This window comes from Protopterus annectens, chromosome 17.part0, assembly GCF_019279795.1.
Source record: "Protopterus annectens isolate FY-2018-M chromosome 17.part0, PAN1.0, whole genome shotgun sequence".
NCBI lineage: Eukaryota > Metazoa > Chordata > Ceratodontiformes > Protopteridae > Protopterus > Protopterus annectens.
This window is the reverse complement of record NC_056751.1, coordinates 794,027,662-794,048,911: the sequence shown is the minus strand read 5'-3', so window position 1 is coordinate 794,048,911 and position 21,250 is coordinate 794,027,662. Positions and strand designations below refer to the sequence as shown.

The 21,250-nt window shown below is 41.3% G+C and overlaps 2 protein-coding genes across 5 annotated transcripts in view; one reads left to right on the top strand and one right to left on the bottom strand.

Moving 5' to 3' along the window:
- The window catches only part of LOC122791586, a 761,454-nt gene that overhangs the window by 116,114 nt on the left and 624,090 nt on the right, over nt 1-21,250 (top strand). Inside the window, exon 1 of one of the 4 annotated variants that reach the window (XM_044059355.1) lies at nt 10,148-10,305. The exons of 1 other annotated variant lie outside the window; for it this stretch is intronic. The gene's annotated coding sequence lies outside the window, so the exon portion shown is untranslated. Of the gene's footprint in view, nt 1-10,147; nt 10,306-10,380; nt 10,676-21,250 lie in introns of those variants that run through there. 2 more of the 4 variants (XM_044059358.1, XM_044059354.1) reach the window with 2 other exon arrangements.
- LOC122791585 overlaps nt 1-21,250 on the bottom strand; it is a 1,253,805-nt gene that overhangs the window by 643,017 nt on the left and 589,538 nt on the right. The window lies entirely within an intron of this gene.

Sequence of the window (21,250 nt, the reverse complement as noted above, 5' to 3'; positions counted from 1 at the left end):
CAAACTCATGTCAGTGATGTGTAACAATACATTGGTAGTGGCATATGGTTATGACATTTTTGTGCAGTCCAGAAAGAGAAACACAATGTTGCTAGTCTAGTCCAGCTCCAACATCCTGGCCTCCTCTAGTTATTAGGGTTTTGTCACTGTCTGCAAACAGGGATGCCAAGGCCTCATCTGTGTCCATGGGCATGGCATATGATGGAATTCCCCCACCTGTGTCCATTCTCTCCACCAAAATAGCCTGAACATTTTTGGATCATGATATATCATGTAAGTGACCCTGCACAGATCTGTAGTTCTGTTATAGTCACCAACAACATTCAAATTCATCACAAGGTTCTGCATCACACAGTCCCTGAAGGAAATGTCAGTATTGTATGTATTTGAAATCCACTTATCATATGAGTGTAAGGCTTTTAATAGCACCCATGTCTTTGCTATGGTAAACTTCTCTTGCCACTGTCACTATTTTATGGTGCCATTGCAATACCTGTAGGAAGGAAAATACACCTCTTATCAGTGCCTGGGCATACATTTGTCATCTATCACTCACCTATAATTGTCCAATATCTATGCTGCAGTTGTAACTTCAACATGTGGCATGCCTGCTATACAGGGTTCTCACAGATGACATCCCCACAGAAAGCAAGTGGGAACAATTTAGAAATAGACTGTAATGTCACCTGTGGCCTGTGATGTGTCCATACAGTACCTGTAATCCTGAGACAATACTGAATTGTGTCCCAAGTGCACACTTCCACAGCCTGACCTATGTAGCAGGCTTGCCTCTCCCACTCACTCTTCTCTGTGTATGTCATCAAAACCCCAGTAGCAGAGCATGTTCCTTCTGTCTGTGTTAGCATCCAACATAACTACTCCATAGATTCCTGTCATTGTGCATTCCAGCAGGTGGGCTGGGGACAGACTGTCCAGTGTGCTTTTTGCTCCTATTATTCTTATAATTCCTTTCTATCCCCCTTGCATTTTTAGCTTCGGTATTTGCAGGTTGCTAGTGAACAAACTCAAAACTCAGTTAAAGTACACATTTTGTGTCCTCAGCTGTTGATAGCCCATGGTCCCTTACCACAACTGCTGCAGTCAGCATTTCTGCACATATAACACTCTGAAATTTTCCATCAAAAAATGTACAGCCTTGTATGTATTGCACACAGCCAGGATGTGTGGCACATTTTGGCAGAGCACCATATATATCATACCTTACAATACAAACTGTAATACAAAATGGACCTGTAATTCATAGGTTATAGTGCACCTCAACAATATGAAAAGCATTTACAGTGTTACACAGCTGGCATGACAATTGTCAAGTTCATGCTATGCCTGCATACCTGGCACAGCAATAGACAGTAGCATGGGCACAAATGCATAACAAAATAGAGGCATATAACAGCAGTGAGAATTTATGTAATGGTAATCAGAAATATACAACATACTGAACAATACATACTGCTGAAGACCTAGAGGGGAGACTGACAGCACATGGGGATTACACATGCATTTTGTATTACTTTTGGTGTTGTAAGGCATGATCTATGTGCTACTCTGCCAAAATGTGCCTCACATCCTGGCATTTGTCACACTGTGTATAATACCTGTGTATGCACTGTTACTTTCTACAAGGCTGTACATTTCTGTGCATAGTTTTATTTATTCTCACCTTGCTTCATTTGCCCATGTCACACATACTTACTTAGCATTTATAACCTGTGACATTGTCTTACCCAGCAGTGACAGGGCAACATCCACTCATATACCCCTATCATTATTCTGTAGTCCTATCATAGGAGCTCCCTAGGCACTGATATCACCATTACTGTGTTGACCTCGTTTTCTATTTCCAGGGCCTGTTATACAAAAGTGTATCACATCCTAGTAATCATTTCTGCCTTTGTCCTGTTCTCTTCCTGCTGGGACCACTGAAATTGTATTATTTTGAGCAAAGGATTGGAAGCCTTTTGTAGGGAGAACACAGAGCTATAGATACAGACTTTCAGAGCTTTTGAAGGGAGTTGCATAAATCAGGAGAAGAATATGTGTGAGTAAACTCTTACTGAGAACAAACCTGGAGAGTGTATATGCTGTGTGGTATGGGTGTGTGTGTAACCTGCATTAGTGAGACCGAACCTGGAACTTTCATGAACCTGTATTAGAGATTTGGTGATATGATGCCTTTTCAGGTAAATCATTGGGCAATACAGTCAGTAATATTATTCATTAGAGTTTCATTCAGAAAATCTCCTATCTATGCTCCATCCTTTTTCCTTTTATTCACCAAATCTGTATTTCTTAGCCAAGTCCAAGGAGCACTGTCAGATAATACTCCTGGTCACCCCTGAAAAGGGACACTTTGTACAGTGAGTTTATCTGCGTGACACATTGATAAAAGAAAGTAATATTTAAAATCTGTGCCTTTTTCCTACTCACTGTTTTGGCTTTGTCCCAGTCCTTGAGTTCTTGAATTAAGAAGTTGAGAGATGTTTTGCCCATTCCTTGTAAAATTTGTGACTTTCTATCAGATTGGCAAAGACTGAAATCATTAAATAGCAGGTATATGAGTTTCAGACTTTGTAACCTTCGGAAAATGCTTGCTAATGCAAAGCTTTTTATTCTAGCAATACAATAATACGCCTAGATAACAATAAGCATATAACAGAAACATTTAAAATCTGTTTCTGATTTTTGGGTCATTGTCTCTGATTATGATTTGTTTTTTAAACAAAAACATCGTTATTAAATTATCACTTAAGACATAGACAATCATACAGTTATATAAATGAAAACAAATCATAGTGACATATTTTTAGTTGCAGTCATTATACATCACAAATGATCTTATATACAATCATTATCGATCAAACATAACATAACTTATTCAATTCCTGCCTTCCCTTGAATCTCATTTCTCCCCCTAAACATTATTCTCTGTGTATTGTTCCCACAATTCCCATTTTTTATATGTAATTTGCTCCTACACTTTTCCAAAGATCTCACTTCCAGTTCATTTATCTATGTTACTATATTCACTACTTCCAATACAATTGGTTAAGACTTTGATTTCCATTTTCTAGTAATTGCTTTTTGACAGCCACTATAATTAGACTCAGCAAGTCCTTACCATGTCTAGGCATTTCAGATCCTGTATCACAGCTAAAAAAATAATTTCCTTAATTACACCAGTTTGCTTACCAAGTATTTCTGACAGAGTCATCTGTAGGGTCTGATTCTGATTCTTGAACTAAGTTGAGAGGGCAGGTGGTGATTGCAAGTTCCACTGTATAGTTTTGACAACAGCAAACTGTGATGCATTGCTGACCCACTATTTATGAATGTATTCATTCATCTGTTCTCTAGCATATATCTAAGGTGTAAAGTCATGCCAGTGGTTTTAACTGATGGTTTTGTGTGTGTGTATAAATACTTGGCTCCTGCAGCCCACAGTAGTAATGCTGTAAAGGAAGGAATTGATTGCAGTAAACAGGAACATCATCATATGAGCCATGTTCTTTGGGTACGATCCTTGGTTTCCTTGTTTTGTTGACCATGGCATGTGTTTATTTGGCTCTGAATAAACTGGACAGCAGGTTGTGTATGAGTTTAATGTTAATAGTTTAACTGTGAATACATTTTTAACTAGCCTAAGCACATGGGCAAGAAATTAACTGTGTTGGGCTACAACAGCTTGTCTATCTGGTAATGAGCTATGTCTGTAGTGCATGGTTTGATTCCCTCAACCTTCATTTGTCTGCTATGTGACTTTGACAAACTCACTTCACCAAACAGTGCTCCTGGGCTGCTACTTAAAAGGGACACTTGCATCCAGTGGGATGTCACAAACTGTCAGCAGATAATGTGTACATTTGTTTTTGGAATTTCTGCACTCTTCTTATATTTGGTAATTAGTACTTCATTACATGCTGTTTGACTGAGTCCCAGCATGTGTCTTATAGTTTAATGGGCTGCCCAATGAATTTTCAATAAATGTGAGTTTCAAGGAAACAAAAGTTTACTGTTGCTCATGACAAGTCTGTTTTCGATGTGAGATTACTTTGCTTTGTTAGCAAATGGCTGTCAGTGTTTTTGCTGTAAAATATGAAATACATTTAAATTAAATCCAAATGTCTATGTTTATTGTAAAAGTAAAAAAAAAAGAAAACTATTTGCGCTCTGACAGTCATGAATAGTGTTTTACGATAATTGGGGAGAGACAGACACGTAATAGGATATTGGTATGGTTGGAGGGAGCAGTCCATTACAATGCCTAGGGCCCCATTTGACCATGATCTAGCTCTGGTGTCTTCCCTTGTGGCTGTCCTTATACTCTCTACCACCTACATGTTCTAAACCCACGATCTATTTCATTCACCCTTTGCATTGGTGTTTTACTACAAGCTCTCTGCCCTAGAGACATTGGTAAACCCTTTTCAGCCACCCCCTTGTTTAGACCTCTTTTGAATTCCTCCTCAGCATGTCCCATTTATTTGTGTGATGAGGTCTCTGTCTCGACAGCGCATAGCTCATGTGATGTCCGATCTTTGGTCCATGAATCCTCCCTGAGAAGATTCGTCGGACATCCAGTGCCAGGAGTGGGTACAGATTTTTCTGAAGAGGCGGGGAGCATGGGTTATAGGAGCTGATGGGCTTTAACCGGGTCTCATACAGCACATGGCTTTACCTTCGATATGGCTGCCGCCTCTGTTTTGGGGTCTTTGCCATTGCTTTACACGTCTGTTTGACATGCTTCTGCAAAAGCACAGGCCAGATCAGCCTTTTGATGGACTGAGAGTACTGAGGGTTCTTTACTTTTCAGTTGCGCCAGATGGCAAGTTATTCACACTTATGGGGGCTATGGTGCTGTTTTTCAACCACTATGGCCAACATCCCAGCAAGTATGAGAGATCAAGATCGATGATTTGGGTCCCCTTGTGGATGAGGGATGGGTCTGTACTAGATGCTTCACCATGATGGTAATCTAGAAAAACTTTTGTAATGTACTAAGGGCCCATGTATCTACTTTTTCTATTTAGCTGTTTGGCCATGGCCAAATTGGGTATTGTCTGTCCACTTGTTTCCCCTTTTGGGAACTACTTGTGACGGCATGAGTTTCAGATTATGGCACCCTTTTGCCAGTTGGGGTTTTGCTTACTGCCTTTACCCTTTGTGCTTTAGTCGGCTGGCCTCCACAGTTGTATCAGTTTATGCAGTCATTTTGGAGGATGCTTGTGTCGGCTGGAGTGTTGGAGCCACCACCTTTGCCTTGTACTCGTCATGGCTGAACCCCAAGGCCTGAGTCCTTGTTCTGCTCTTCTTGGACCAATACGAACATCTACAAGGCCCAGCATCCTTTATATTTAACTTGGTGAGCTTTGGTATATTTAATGAAGTGGGGCAATTTATATCAAAATATTTCTTTATATGTCCAGGTGAGTTTGGTGTTGTTTGCAAAAGGGGTATTATACAGGGGTGACTTGGAGCCAGCCTTCCCTCCTGAATTAAGCGGCAGGGGTATCCTTATGATGAGTCAAACCACAAGGAAATCAAGTTGGTGACCTTCCCCAATCATGTAGTTTATGAGGTCGATGATGATCCTTTCCATATTTTTAGATAGATCAGTGTTTTTTTGGCTCCCCAATATTAATTTTTCCAGGAGGCGCTAGTTTCCCACCTTTAGGGAGAATGGGATCACCGCTGCTCCACAATGTTGACCAGGCTCCATGGGCTTATGGGCGACAGTTTCCAGGATCCGCTGAGGGCACCTTGGGCTTTTTATGTTTGGGAGTTCATGTACTGGAGTTCATGTGGGGTTAGTGCCGGGGTTTGATCTTGTGTTTTTTGCTTTGGATTTTGCTTTGGGACCTGGAAGGTCCCCTGGGACGGGGGCAGTCACCTGCTGGGCTTCTTACATGCTGCATTTTGCCCTTTTTGGTGGGCTCTTCTGCTGGGCGCTGAACCTGTCAGCTGGGATGTTTTGTTCGTGTGGGTTTGTTGAGAACTTTTTTGTCATTTATTCTGGGAATTCTGGTGGGTTGGGTGTATTTTGTGTCTTTGGTTAATGTGATTATAAAAAGTGTCCTGTGCAATTTTTTTCCAAATTGGCCTTAGAAAGCCTTGTGTAACCTGTTATTTTTGTGTAGTGTTGGTTTTTTTTGCCTAATTTTTTTGGTGTTTTGCCTTTTTTTTTTTTGCTTATCATCTTCGTAGCCCTTTTTTGTTTATGTATTGGTTCATTAGCTTTTTCCTTCTTCCACTTGAGGTGCTTTCTTGGTTTTTGGTAGGGGATTTATTTGGGATCAGAATTTGTGTCATGGTTTTATTTGGGGTCGCATGATCTGCGTTTATAAGAAGGTCTTTCCGGTCTTTTATATTTTTTCCTTCTGCCAGGGGCTTGAGATTCCTAAAATTCAGTGAAGGAGAGTCTTTTTTTTTGAAGTTTTCATTTTTCTTTGTTGGGTGGGATGTGAATATGGGTAGAGAAGTTTTTATGGGGGTGGGGATGTGAATATCCGGTGAGATTCTGGTCTGGAGCATGAGGGAGTGAGTTGGAGATGATTGGTCTGGAGCGATGTTCCCTCTTTCTTTGGTGGTAGGTAGGGTATGTATGTGTTTGAGTTTATGTGGTCTACATTCCTTTTGGGTTAGGGGAGGCTTAGCTTGTGTAGCCTGCTCCCAGTCTATGTATGAGTAGTTAGTTGGCTAGCCAGTAAATGTGTTGGGAGAGACCTTCACTTGGCCTGGTCAGTGTTTGAAGGCCGAAAGGGGTGGTCCAGTTTGGGGAGGGTGGGGTGGGGCAGGCACTGGACTGAGAGGCAGGGTTACCCACCCATAGTTGCACATGGATAGTCTCTGATGCTTCGCTGCATACAGCTTCTGGAGGTGTGTGGGTTGCTTTGATACCATCTTGGAGGTGTGGGTATCTTTGATGAATTTGTTACTCCCCCTAAGTTTTGGGGCCTGGTATAAGTCTAGTGTTGTATCAGTCTCGGGCCCATGTGGAGGTAGCTGTGGGGTTTGTTCTATCATGTGTTCCATGCTCGTAGGAGTTTCGAGGATAGTTTCTTGAAGTGCGTTGATGATGTTGAGTACAGCATTACTCTTAGTTTCTATTCCTTGTGATACCTATGGAGGTGGGTTTGTCTTTTTTTTGGAGCTTGCCTAGGTTTGTCTTTGGTCCTTGGCACCTTAGTAGCAGAGCCTTTGCCAATATCTGAAAGCTATCAGGTGACAGGTGCAAGCCGTCTTAGTCGAATTAATGACTCCCAATCGAGCATATCATCCCAATCTGACAGGTATTGGATCCCCTAAGTGAATTGTTACTTTTGCCAATTGTTGAAATGATTGAGATCATCTTCTCTTCATTTTATATTGTGGGTTCAAGGAGGGGGTCATACTACCTGTCAGGTGCCTGGGCATAGCCCTTTATGTCAAGCTACATGCTGTTTCTTATCTATCTTTTCTCAGGTCAGTTCACCTCAGTCATTTCATCCAGCACTCGACATGGCTGAGTCATATTCTTATTTTGCCTGCCTGAGTGTGAGTGTTAGGTGTGTGTTGTGTGGCGACCTAGGGGACAGGCAGGCTGCTCCCCCTCTCCCCTTGTTCAGCCTGGAGCGGGACGCCCAGTGCCCTGAGATAGAGTCACACCTATTACAAGTGTATCAGGTGTGTTGTTTAGTCTTAAGGGCTGTGACTGTACATCTGGGATTCCTTCCCCCTCTACACTTTTTTTCTTTACATACACAGCAAGGTTACCTGTGCCCCCCACCAAAAAAAAAATGATCCTCTTTTATACCTCTTAACTGCCCAGATTTTTGTAGAATGTCCACATTTTTCTGGTCTGTTCCTCATAAAATATGTGGTTTTCTGGATTTTTGTGGCAAATCACACTGAGGATTTAATTCACTAAATGACAGGCATTTGAGTTTCAGACTTTATACCTTTTAGGAAATACATGATAACATAAAACCTTTTATTGTACCAACTTTCTAAGTTTCTGAGAGCAATATTTAAAATGTTTCCTTATTTTGGGGCTTTACCCCCCCCCATTATTTTTGGCTCTGTCCATATTTTTTTGCTAAGAAGTTGAAAGGTAGCCCCTCCTTCCCTCCCTATGTGCCACTTTTCCCTTCCCATTGCCTGTCTACAGTAGAGTCCATTATCCGAACTAATTGGGACCTAGGGTAGATCGGATAATCAAACATATAACTGAACCGGATAAAAAACTTCTCAAATCCTATTTTTTTCTACACGCAGGAATATACTTTTCAACCATTCAGCAAATTCAGTGGACAATAAAGTTTATTTTTCACACACAAGCTGGCTACATGCTCAAAAAACATGCTCAAGCGAATACTTATAATGTTTACATATTCAAACTTTTTATGATATTTCCTACCTGAAAACTTGGGAAGGCTAGTTTGGATAACTGACGTTTGGATAATCAACTCTCTACTGTATTTATTCCTCTGCTTACTCTTCCCTCTTTCTGACTGCTTATCACTCCAGTTTCCTCCAAGTGTGGCCCTTGTATGATCTTGTCAGTTACAGCTATGTTGTAGAATATTGTGGCACTTTATGTGTGCATCACTGTGCATTGTGGTGAGCACACTACATGCATACCAGTGAGCGTAGGTCAGGTTTCCTCCTTTTAGTAGGGCAGTGTATATCTTTACATGGTGGCTACCAGTTTGAGGAGTTTATGCAACACTGTCCCTACCTTGTCTGTGATATGTAGACACTTCTGCATACCGAATTGGCGATGTAGTAGAACAGTACCTCCCCAGGTGTGCAATAGCAAGTTCATTCTAAAACCCCGCCCACCATCCCATAACTTGTTGGAGTAATGAATGCATATTCATGCTGATGTCTTCAAGGGTCACAGGAATAAAAACAATATTACATACCTCTCAATTGTCCCTGATTTTGACTCAAGTTTTAGCCCTGTCCCTCTTAATTCCTCCTAAAAGAGGTGACTTTTGGAGAAAATGTGATAAATTACACAATAAATTATGACAACAATTAGAGATACAGACTTTTTTACTTGAGAAAATGTATATTAATTCATATTATTTTAATCTATCAATGCCTCAAGTTAATAGCACCGATATTTTAAAAGTGTCCCTCATTGTTTTATTATTTATTTATTTGTCATTTATTAACCGGGTTAGTCCAGCTGAGCCAAAGGCCCGTTTTCAGTGGAGACCATAGAAGAAAAGCTCCAGAAAAAAAATACATTAACATGCATACATTCAAAAAACAAGAATATTACGCAGTTATATCATACATTGAAAAAGCAAGAAAAATTACATCGTATATCCCTGATTATTTCTCAGTTTGTCCCTGATTGGTTGAGAGCTACGTGTATATATATATATATATATATATATATATATATATATATTTGGGACCCTCCACCCCCCAGGCCCCCAGCAAATTAAATATACCAACACCATACCTCTCAACCTCTTAGAACAATACATCTGGACAATGCAATATAAGGGGGCGAAGACCCATAAAATATTTTTCCTTTTTTTCTTTTTCTTACTTAACTCCTTAGGTTAACAAACAAACAGGTTTTGCAATAGCATGAATTTTCTGAAGGGTGTGAAGTCTGAAACTTAAATGTCTGTCATTATTTTCTGACTTCATCCCTGAATGATTTACCAATGATTTTCCAGAACATGGCAATTTTATTAAAAAACAGACAAAAAAATGTGAGGAAAAATATGGACATTCTGCGAAAATCTGTACAGTTGAGCGGTACGAGTCCAACACCTAGACCGCATGGCCAGTTGTGATGGGAATCACATAAGCCACGCCTGCTTCTGCGCGGAAAATCGGGGGAGGCACAGTTTTACTACGAAGCTACATTGCACAATTATAACTGTGGTATTAATCTTCTTTCTGAAGCCTGGGCTACATTAAGTGATATACTGGTAAATCCAAAATAGTGCTTGATTCAACTATAGCGTTTACTTCAAACTGATACCCTTTTTGTTAAACTGAATATAGAAATTATATGAAGTTTATATGGGAGTAATTAGCCGGCCTTAGGCATAGGTCAACTAGGCTGCCTAGGACGCCGTATTAGCAGGGGCGCTTTTCTAGTGTTTATTTAATGTAGTTAGACCATGATGGGGCAACGGGTGATGTGGTGGGGGGCGCCATGGAGCCCTTTTGCCTAGGGCACCAGTTGACCATTTCTCCCAGAAGCTTTTGGACATTAAAATTACTGCACACGCCCACTTTTGAATTAGAAGCTTTCACTGAGGAGGCTGGCTAACTGAGGTAACGTCATGACCTTAGAAGTAATATGTAAGCTTATTAAACATTTTCAAGCAAACAATTCAAAAGCCCGTGAGAGTGAGGTTTATTTGAAGGCGTGGCACATTGATAAACTAGTAAATAGAAAAAGCGAAAAAAAGTGTACTCCCAGTCCGGAACTACTGTTAATACTAAAGTATCATTACATTAGTACTATGATGTTTTTGTCTTGACAAGGAATTTACAGAGAGTTGTGAGAAGATGTGTGTTAGTGAGTGTGAGGCCTGGCGGCGAAGCGGTAACTATCGTTGATTTTACTCAAGCTTTAACTCTGCCCCTCCTAATCCATCCTAAAAGTGTGGATATTTGCATTAAAGCTGGTGAATTACTCTTAGTAAGTAGTGACAATAATTACAGTTACAGGCTTCTTTTATTTTAGAAAATGCATATTAATTCAGATTCGCTTATTTTGTTAATGTCTCGAGTTAAAAAAAAACCTATTTTAAAAGTGTCCCTGACTGGTTGAGCGCTATGAATCGTAATGCTTTGTCGTAAAAACTACAAGAAAAACCTAGCCACCTAGAGTGTTTACTGTGTGATACCTTAAACCTCCTGTGTAATACAGGCCCATGGGCTATATTTAAATAAGCCCTTAAGGGCATCGGGTGTTTCAGTTACATGGCTTCTGAAAGTCCATGACTCTTATACTTTTTTCTTTAAAAGTCTTTATGGATTTATTGGCTATGTTTTTCTTGTAAGTTTTACTGATTTGTCTGTGTGACTTTTATACTCTTGCTTGGAAGAATTACTGAAAACGTTTTCAGAAGGAACGCTTCAGAAAATGCTTTACCGATAGCAATATGGCTTTTGTAAAATCGTTATGTTATGCGTGACATTGGGTCAATTGAAAGCTGAAACCAACTGGGTGGGAAGTAAGGTGTACCTTTTACCCAGTGAAAGTTGCCGCTGCTGTTCTGTGGTCGGGGAGGGGGTATGTTCGCCCTTTACGTGAAATGCTGTCTATATGCTCTGCCTCTAAAGTGCATTTTAGGTTTTTACATAATCTTTTTATCTAAGTACATAACTTATGATTAAGTAAAGAAATTCAGTGGTGCTGTTCAGCTTAAGTTTTCCTTGCATCCTTTCGAGACACATTTCCTGACCAAGACAGCACAGTAATAACCATTTAGAAAATAACTCCGATAAACCAGGGCCCAAGGGATGTATTTTGGAGCATTTTTCTCAACTTTTTAATCCAGTGGTGTCTTAAACAAAACACGAGTAAGAAAATAATTTCTTTTTTTCCCCGTAGGTTCATAAATTAGTACTAGGCTAACTGCTCTTATGAGCTATTTTAAGCCTAGCCAGTTACCCCATGTAAGGATGAAATCCTGCATTTTGTAAGGTAAACACCTTAACCATTATGCCAACCTCCCACTTCAAATCACCCCGTCACGTTTTGAACCTGGGCCCCTGTCAACTACAGCCTACTGTACTAACCCACTACACCACACAGATCTTCACCTGTCCCATATTTCTAACTCTACTATCACACCTGTAGACCACTGCATTAACCTGCCACTCCACACAACTCAAGGAAATACACAAGTTGTGCCCAAGGCTTAATAGACAAATATGACAAAATAGTAGCTCACAGCAAACTAACCAGCCATTTGTTGTCTGGATACAGAAGTCCATTTTGGGCATATGGCCTGCCTCCCTAATCCCCCCCCCCCCCCCAAAAAAAAAAGACATTGTCTATGCATCCCTCTGGTGCTTGACTGGGATGAAAGCAGAGCGTACTTCTCAACCTCTTGGAGGAAGAAATCTGGACAAAGCCATGAATAATTGGTGGACAAAGGACCAAGAATGGGGACAATTTTGAAATATTGCTCTAACAAGCTTAGAAAGTTGATAGAATAACAAGTTTTGCTTTAACACACTGGTTCTGAAGGGCATGAAGTCTGAAACTCAGACCTGTTATTTTACATCTTTAATGACTTGTCAATAATTTGCTAGAAAGTCACTATGATATGAGCTGCAGCTGCAGGCCAGGAATGAGAGTCAATAATTTGGACATTCAGCAAAAATCTGTACATTTGATAGGTATGAGGCAGAGGTTTATATTGCCACAGTCATGTGTTTTAAGTGAGTGCTGACATACATATATAGCATGCCTCCTCACTCCTAACCATCGTATATGTGCCCAATGCGAAACTGAAGAAATAAGGATTACAGTAATGTATTCTACTGTGTTGCTCCTAGACAGTACACTGCCCCCTACACAACTATAGTAACCTTTTTTATACACCTTTGAGGTCTGTGAGAAAAGTAGAAGAAACAATGACCACACTGTCCTCGGCCCAAACAAAAGCTGCAGTGAGCTCATGTGCAAACCTCTATGGCTTGACTGGAATGAAAATTAAAGTAACCCCCCCCCCCAATAATCTGCAGCAAGTTTTTGTACACACACATCTGAGCAGGGCTGATTTTAGAATGGGCACAGTTGAGAGGAGAGCATTGTCAGCTTTATCCTAACAAGGTCAGCCCTGTTCAGGTTACAGAGTAATCAGAAAATTAATACATTTTTCCTAACCAGTGACTGCTTTTGTGGGGCCCTCATGGAGTCAAGGATGATTAAGTGAACACCTTGTATCAATTTATTCAGTCTGGAAAGTGGGGGCCACCAGGCTCCTTGAGGACTGAAGTCTCTGAATGTTCTGATATATTTTATGCATTACTTTTGAAATATAATTGTTAGCTACATTTTTCACTGATATCCAGAAGAATAATGTATGTGTCCTGGCATATTGGGTGTACGCAGAGGAAAAAAAAATCAGTGATACGTTTTTACACACACACACACACACACACACACCATAGCAATACTAGTTGTGTACTTATTTCAGCAAATAGCAATACATTGGGCAACACTGGTACTGGCACACCACCTCAGCGACTACTGCTGTCCAGCAGTTGTCGAACAGCAGTAGGGGTAAGACACTTTTATTTACCTCTGTGAGGAGTAATGCATACCTGTAACTGTCTCTGATTTCACAGATCTTCCCTGATTTTTCTCACAGTTTTGCTCTATCCTTCGTAAGACGTTTGATTTGCTAATAAATCATTTAGGAATACAGATAGCCAATAATATTTATTTGTCATTTGTTAACCGGGTAAATCCATCTGAGTCAAAGGCCCGTTTTCAGTGGAGACCCAAGGAGAAAAGCTAAAAAAAAATACATTAACATGCATACATTCAAAAAACAAGAATATTATATAGTTATACATTAAAAAATGCAGGAAAATTACATAGTTATATTGTTGCACATATTTGCAGTAACAGACGTTACATGAAAATTATGTAAAAAAATAAAATGCTGAGTGATCTGCCGATGAGAGTTTAGAGAGAGAAAAAAATAATTCCAGGCATCAGAGGTTTGTACTTCTTATTGTCAAAAAACTATACATGTTGCTGCAAAGGGTGTTAAAAGTAATATTTAAAACGTGCTCCTGATTTTGAGCCTTTATTCTGCTATTATATGTGGTATTGTGCTGAATTCTATTGCAAAGAAGTTGGAAGTTTTAGTAGCTGGTGTTCTACCAGTATTTATAAAACTCCCTGAAAGAAAAAAAAAAAAAACATCCCTGAAGATCGAAAGCATCTGCTGCTCTTAAAATACAAGGTCTGCTCTCAAATCAGTCACTCCAGTCTGCTGATCTTTGCTGCTGCTTACCGTGCTTATGTTAATTATCAGCTTTATCCTAACAGGGTCATACCACAGTTCTGTTCCGGTTAAAGAGCATAATCAGGAAATTAATATATTTTCCTCATTTTTCCTAACCATCATCTGCTTTTGTGGGTCCTGCACAGTCAAGGATGCTTAAGGGCTCCCCTTGCAGCCATAGGTATTGCAGGTACCTACAGCTGGCTATGTTGTTGGTTTTAGAGGAGCGAATACCCTCCAAGCAGCATTTAACTAAGCCAGAGGCACCATGTTAGTGGTAAAATATTTAATGGGATTGTGAAGCCTGTTACTTGATAAAACACTTACTATAACCAGAGATGGTTTTGAAATTTAAAGGCGATATAAGTAAGAGTTATTACCTACCTGGTTTAGAAAGTATATAAGATTGCTGTACTAGCTTTTGTTAGTTTGATAGTCGGGTTGCAAAATATATATATAAGATGACTTGCTGTGGTTAGGGGCCTCCAGTGACCGCAGGGTTTGCTGGTGCCTAACGCCGGCTATGGTTATAGGAGATGCATCTGTTTAGAGATGAACTTCAGAAATGACTAGAAGTAGGTACGCACAAGCAGGGGTGTAGCCAGGCATATATATATATATATTTTTTTCTGAGCATCGCTAAGAAAATTTTAGCTTTTTCAGGATATGTCTGTGACTGCCTAAATGAGTATTTCCAACAAAGACTGCATAACTTGGTTATATAGATTGTTTTTGGATCAAAAATTGTCTTTAGTGGGTTTAGAAGAAACGGGTAAAATAATGCACTGTGTTTGTGTTTTTTTTACGGGGGTAACATTTTGTGACGTACACATTTTTTAATGCCAGATGGGCCAGGAGGGGGACAGCAATAAGCGACTGTGAGTACAAAACAAAATTGGCTGACCACTTCCTGCACACAAGGGGGCGAATGGTGGCCACGTTAATATGTCGGGTACAACACATGGTTAGGAATGCCGCAGGTTTAGAAGTTTTTATACTGGACATTTGTTGACTGTGAGGAATATATATGTCGTCGTCCCCCCCCACACACACACACACGCACACACTCTTGGCTTGTTATGGCTGGTGGACCCCAGCCATAAACAAACTATACAATAGGAGGAGGAAGCTACTAAATGATAGAGCAAAATCCCAAAAAGGGAAGGCATCACTGATCAGTATTAGCAAAAAACTACGGGCACTCATAAAATTGTCTAAGGCCAGCTTTGAGAGAAAAATTGCACAGGACACTAAGGATAATCACAAGGCTTTCTTTAGTTATGTTAGGAACCTGGGTGGTAATTCCCAGATATGCTCAGAATTAGTCCAAAATGACAAAAAATACACTGAACCCACAGACATTGCCAACATCCTAGCTGACAGGTTCAGCAACCCCCACCAAAAGGGCAAACATCTATCCCAGTAGAGTGCTGCCCCCCTGACATCTCAGATGCTCAGGTAAGAGCCGCCCACTCCAAAGCAAAAAACACAGCATCAATGGGACCAGACGGTGTCCCGGCTGCGCCCTACATGAACTCCAAGAAGAGCTAAACCCAAACATAAAACTACTGTTCAGTCTCAGCCTTACTACAGGATATGTGCCCAAAGAGTGGCGTACAGCAACAGTGGTCCCTTTCCATAAAGGTGGTGCCTCAACGGATCCTGGAAACTATCGCCCCATAAGCCTGACTAGCTTGGTCTGCAAAGCTATGGAAAGGATCATCATGGACCTCATAAATAAAGATATTGGGGACCTACAGACACTGGATCCTACCCAGTTCAGCTTTGTTAAGGGCAGATCCTGCCTCTTAAACCTGGTTGATTTCATTGAAACAGTCACCAAGGCCATTGACGAGGGGAAGGTGGTCCACACAGCCTACCTGGACCTCGCAAAAGCCTTCGATACAATACCGACTCGGGCATTATAGATAAGCCCACCAGCTTAAATATAAACCCCTATGTCACTAGAGGGATTGCAAACTGGCTCAAGGACAGAACCCACATGGTTAGAATTGCTGGAGCCATGTCAGACTCCAAACCAGTTACAAGTGGTGTCCCACAAGGCTCAGTCCTGGGACCTCTCTTGTTCGGTATATATTTCTCGGAGGTACAGGCCAACACGGAAGGACTGTGGCTGACCAAGTTCGCAGATGACTGCAAACTGGGTGCCATAATTGACTCTCCAGCTGACACAAGCATCCTCCAAAAGGGCCTCATAGAAACAGACAACTGGTGCCAGAGCCATGGCCTCAAGCTAAATGCCAAAAAGTGTGTAGTCATCCCCTTTGGCAAAAACAAAAGTGCCCACAAATTACCACATAGGTGGTAATCCATTAAGTACAGAAGAAGTAATTAGGGACCTGGGGACCCAAGTTGATGGCAATCTCTCATTTGACAACCACGTGGCCAAAGTGGTTAGAAAAACATTTTATATAGCCCACCTAATCATGAAGGGATTCTCATCTAGATCAGGGGAGGTCATCGTGCCTCTTTACTCATCCTTCATCAGACCCATAATTGAGTACAATCCCCCTTTTGGGATGTACCTTACCAGACACCTGCAGCAACTGGAAAGACCCCAAAAGTACCTCACCAAGAGGATCAAAGGGCTCAAACAGATGCCATATGGTGCCCGGTTAAAGAAACTCCAACTCTACTCAGTGGCATACCGCCTGTTCAGAGCCGATCTGTGCCTGACGTATAAAGCCATGTCCAACCCGGAATTAATGGACATGCTGCACCTCAGAAAATCCAAATCCCATCGAGCTATGCGCTCGAGAGACTTGAACCTCAGCACTGAAATAAATAGGACATGCTGGAGGGACAGATTCATAACCCAGAGGCTACCTTCACTCTGGAATAAAATCCCAGTCCAGGTTAGGCAGAGTCCCCCATTGACTCTCTTCAAGAGGAATCTTGATGAGTGGATGGGAGATCGTAGGTTTACCGCGGGTATCAATTCTGTGTCACTGTTAGACAGAGGCACAGTATACTAACCTCGAAAAAGGGCATAGCAAAATAAATTTAAAATGGGTGGCGAAAGCCAAACACATTCTGGCTAGGCTTATAAATGCCCTAGGGCAGATAGCCTAGTATGAACCTATACATAGCTCTCAACCTTAATGTGGAGCACTTTCTAACAAGGTCAACTTGGAAGCACACAGGATGGTTAAAATGTATGACTTTTTAAATGTTGTTCACCGTAGACATCAGTTAAACAGTTCTTAATACTGAATGCGTGACTTATGATGGCACTTCAAGATAGAATTATGTTATGAGCAGGAACTTGAAATAGTGTTTACATGTATGAAGCACAGGGCCTTGAGATTAAGGAAAAGTAGTATTTTGTTAGGACTGCATTTGTCAGGCTACATACAATTGATGGGAATGGGACTATGTACAATTAATTGGAATGATACATGTATTGAAGAGAGGTACTTAACATGTTTTTGTAATATTTTTGTTCATAATGATAGAGAAAATATTTATGACTGGACATATTTTAGTTATCAGATGCATGCTTCAGATAACTATTTCATATTTCACCTTACAGCTGTAGGCTTGATGTTTTCAGTAGATAGATATTTCAGTAAGAAATGTAGAATGTATGGATGAACGGTGCGGTGGTGCAGCGGTAGCGTTGTTGCTTCACAGCAAGAGGTTCTCCCATTCGATTCTCGGCTGGAGGGCAGGGAGTGCCTTCTGTGTGGAGTCTGCATGTCCTCCCCGCGGCTGGGTGGGCGTTTGAAAGACCTGTGTAAATGGGCGTGCCTTCGTTGAAGGTTGAACGTCGAGCTGGCACCTCGGCGTTTGTGAAAGTCTACTGCCAATCATTAGCGGACCGAAGTTCCGCTGTTGCGACCCCTAACCGGGAAAAGCTGAAAGACCAACAACAACATGGACGAACGGTGGTGGGGGGAATTTAAGAGGAGAGGAATTAAATGTTTATTTGCAATGATACACAAGTTCTAGAAGGAGAGAATGAGAAAATTCCAAGACATGAGTCCGAGTTTAATGGAATAGCAACTTAAACAAGAGAGATGGTTCCCTGGAAATCAGCAGAATGAGGGAAATAAAAGAAGCATTAGTTAAAACACCTTTATTATGAAATAGAGGCAACCTTAAAAATACTGAAAGTTGTAGAATTCTTTTTTTTCCAAAATGTTTTTATTCATTTTATAACACAATAACTTAACAGTATAGTAACAAGAAAAAGCAAACTATATACAATGTCCATCTCCAGAGGCAAAGTTTTTTTTCTTTAGTTCGAGTTGTGGGTGGCAAGTAGAGAAAGTTATTGAAAAAGTGAGAATACTGAGGGTGGGGTGTTAATAGTGACCAACCCTGAAGATTTTAGTTGAATTTAGAAAGTATTAATGGTGAATGTTTTGTGGGAGAGCATTGTAAGGAGCAGTTTGGAGAAAAGAGAGTGTAGGAAAATTAGACGTGGCAATTGACTTAAACTCAGAACAGTTGATGGCTAGAATAGCTAGAGTGAAGACTGAGCTGGTGTTAAAAAGTATGAAAAACTGTAAAACCGTGTGGAAATGGGTTCCTAAAAGAATTAGATTTGAAAATGGGAAGAAGTTTTGTATAAAGCATTACAGTTCTCCTTACCACATTTTTGTAACAGGAGTGTTACCTTAAGGTTTGAAAGAATGCAGTGATAGCAATCTTACTTTAAGGAAAATAAAGACAATATCTAATTCTTATGCAAGCCAATCTTTTTATTAAACCATGACTATAAGTTTATGTTGGTAATAGGTTCATAGGTAAGTACTAGGCTATCTGCCCGAGGGCATCTATAAGCCTAGCCAGAATGTGTTGGCTTTCACTGCCCCCTTAGATTAGTTCCCTGTGCCTCAGTCCAGCAGAGCCATTAGCTCCCTGCGCCTCTGTCCAGCAGAGCCACTGCAGTGACCCCCGGGGTAAATTTCCTGTTTCCCATCCACTCGTCAAGGTTTCTTTTGAAGAGTGTTAGTGAGGGGCTCTGCCTAATGTAGATTGGAATCCTGTTCCAAAGCATGGGGAGTCTCTGGGACAGGAATCTATCCCTCCAGCACTTCCTATTTATCGTTGTGGTGAGGTTTAGATCCCTAGAGTGTGTGGCTCTTGGGGATTTGTTTTTTTTTTTTTTAGCTGGAGCATGTCCATCAATTCTGGGTTGGACTTGGCCTTGTATGTCAAGCAGAGATCACCTCTGAGTAAGCAGTATGCAGCCGAGTACAGCTGGAGTGTCTTCAGTCATGCTGCATAGGGCATCTGTTTGAGGCCTGTAATCCTCTTGGTGAGGTACTTCTGTGGTCTTTCCAGCTATTGCAGGTGTCTTGTAAGGTACATCCCAAATGGGGCATTGTACTCTATGATGGGTCTGATGAGTAGAGGGGCACAATAACCTCTCTTGTTCTAGATGCGAACCCTTTTGGATTAAGTGGACCACATAGAAGGATTTTCTAACCACCTTGGCAATAAGATTATCAAAGGAGAGATTACAATCTGCTTGGGTCCCCAGATCCCTTATTACATTTTCTGTATTTAGGGGACTACCACGTATGTGGTAGTTTGCGGGTACTTTGTTTTTTCCATAAGGGATGACTATGCACTTTTTGGCATTTAGCTTGAGGCCATGATTTTGACACCAGGTATCTGTCTCAGTGAGACCCTTCTGGAGGATGTCTGTATCAGCTGGAGAGTCATTTATGGCCCCCAGGTTGCTGTCGTCTGCGAACTTGGTCAGCCATAGTCCTCCTGTGCTTGCCTGTACCTCTGAGAAGTATATACCGAACAGGAGGGGGTCCCAGGACTTAGCCTTGGAGAACGCCACTTGTAATTGGTTTAGAGTCAGATCTAGAACCAACTCTCACCATGTGGATTCTATCTGTGAGCCAACTGGCAACCCATCTTGTGACATAGGAGTTTATGTTCAGGCTGGTGAGCTTGTCTATAATACCAGAATGGGGAATGGTGTTGAAAGCCTTTGCGAGGTCTAGGTAGGCTGTGTGGATCTCCTTTCCCTCATCTAAAGCCTTGGCAACTGTCTCAAAGAAGTCCACCAGGTTTAGGAGGCATGATCTGCCCTTAACAAAGCCAAACTGGGTAGGGTCCAATGTTTAAAGGTTCCCAATGTCTCTGTTAATGAATTCCATGATGATGCGCTCCATAGCCTTGCAGACCAGGCTAGTCAGGCTTATAGGGCGATAGTTCCCAGGGTCTGTTGTGGCTCCACCTTTGTGGAGCAGGATAACTGTTGCTGTGTGCCACTGTATGGGTATGTAGCCTGTAGAGAGGCAGAGTTTGAACAGTGTGTTTAGGTGAGGGGTTAGTTCATTTTGGCGCTCGTGTAAGACACAGCCTGGGACACCGTCTGGTCCCATTGAAGTTGTATTTTTGGCTTTGGATAGGGCTGTTTTAACCTGTGTGTCTGTGATTGCCGGGGCTCTACATTCATCTGGTATGGTTATGGGACCTTTTAGGGGGTGAGAGGGGGGTGTGAAGTTTGCACTAAACCTGTCTTCCAGAATGCCGGCAATATCAGTCGGTTCAGTGTATTTTGTGCCATTCTACAGTAACTCAGAGCAGATCTGAGAGTTTCCACTTAGGTTCTTGACATAGCTAAAGAACGCTTTGTGGTTATCTTTGGAGTCCTTGGCAGTTTTTCTTTCGAAGCTAGCCTTGGATGATTTTATGAGAGAGCGTAGTTTCTTGCTGATACTGATCAGGGGATTTCTTTCCTTCTTGGGATTTTACTCTTTTCTGTACTAGTTTACTCCTTTTATTGTATAGCTTGTTTATGGCAAGGGTCCACCAGACTGGTTTCCTTTTCTTGGAGGAGTGAGTCTTGGTTTTGTTTGGGACAGCACGATCCATGCATTCTTGCAGGTGCTCATAGGGCGCCTTTGTAAGGGATTCAGCAGCTTGGACAGTGTTGTCCTTTAGCATGGGGGCTGTGAACCTTTCCACCTCGGTCTTAAGTAACGTGAAATTTGCTTTTGAAATGTTTTTCACAGTGGTTTCCTTGATTGGGGGTGGGGGCGGAATGTGGATATCCAGAGTGATTAGTCTGTGGTCTGATCTAACCAGTGAGGGTTTGACCTCCAGTGTAGAACACCAGTCTCCCATGTTGGTGATGACCAGGTCCAATATGTTGTCACCTCTGTTGGAGGTGTTGACCAGTTGATCCAGGGCGTTCGAGTTTATTAATTCTAGGAAGCGTTGGGCGAGGGATTTAGTACTTGAGTAGT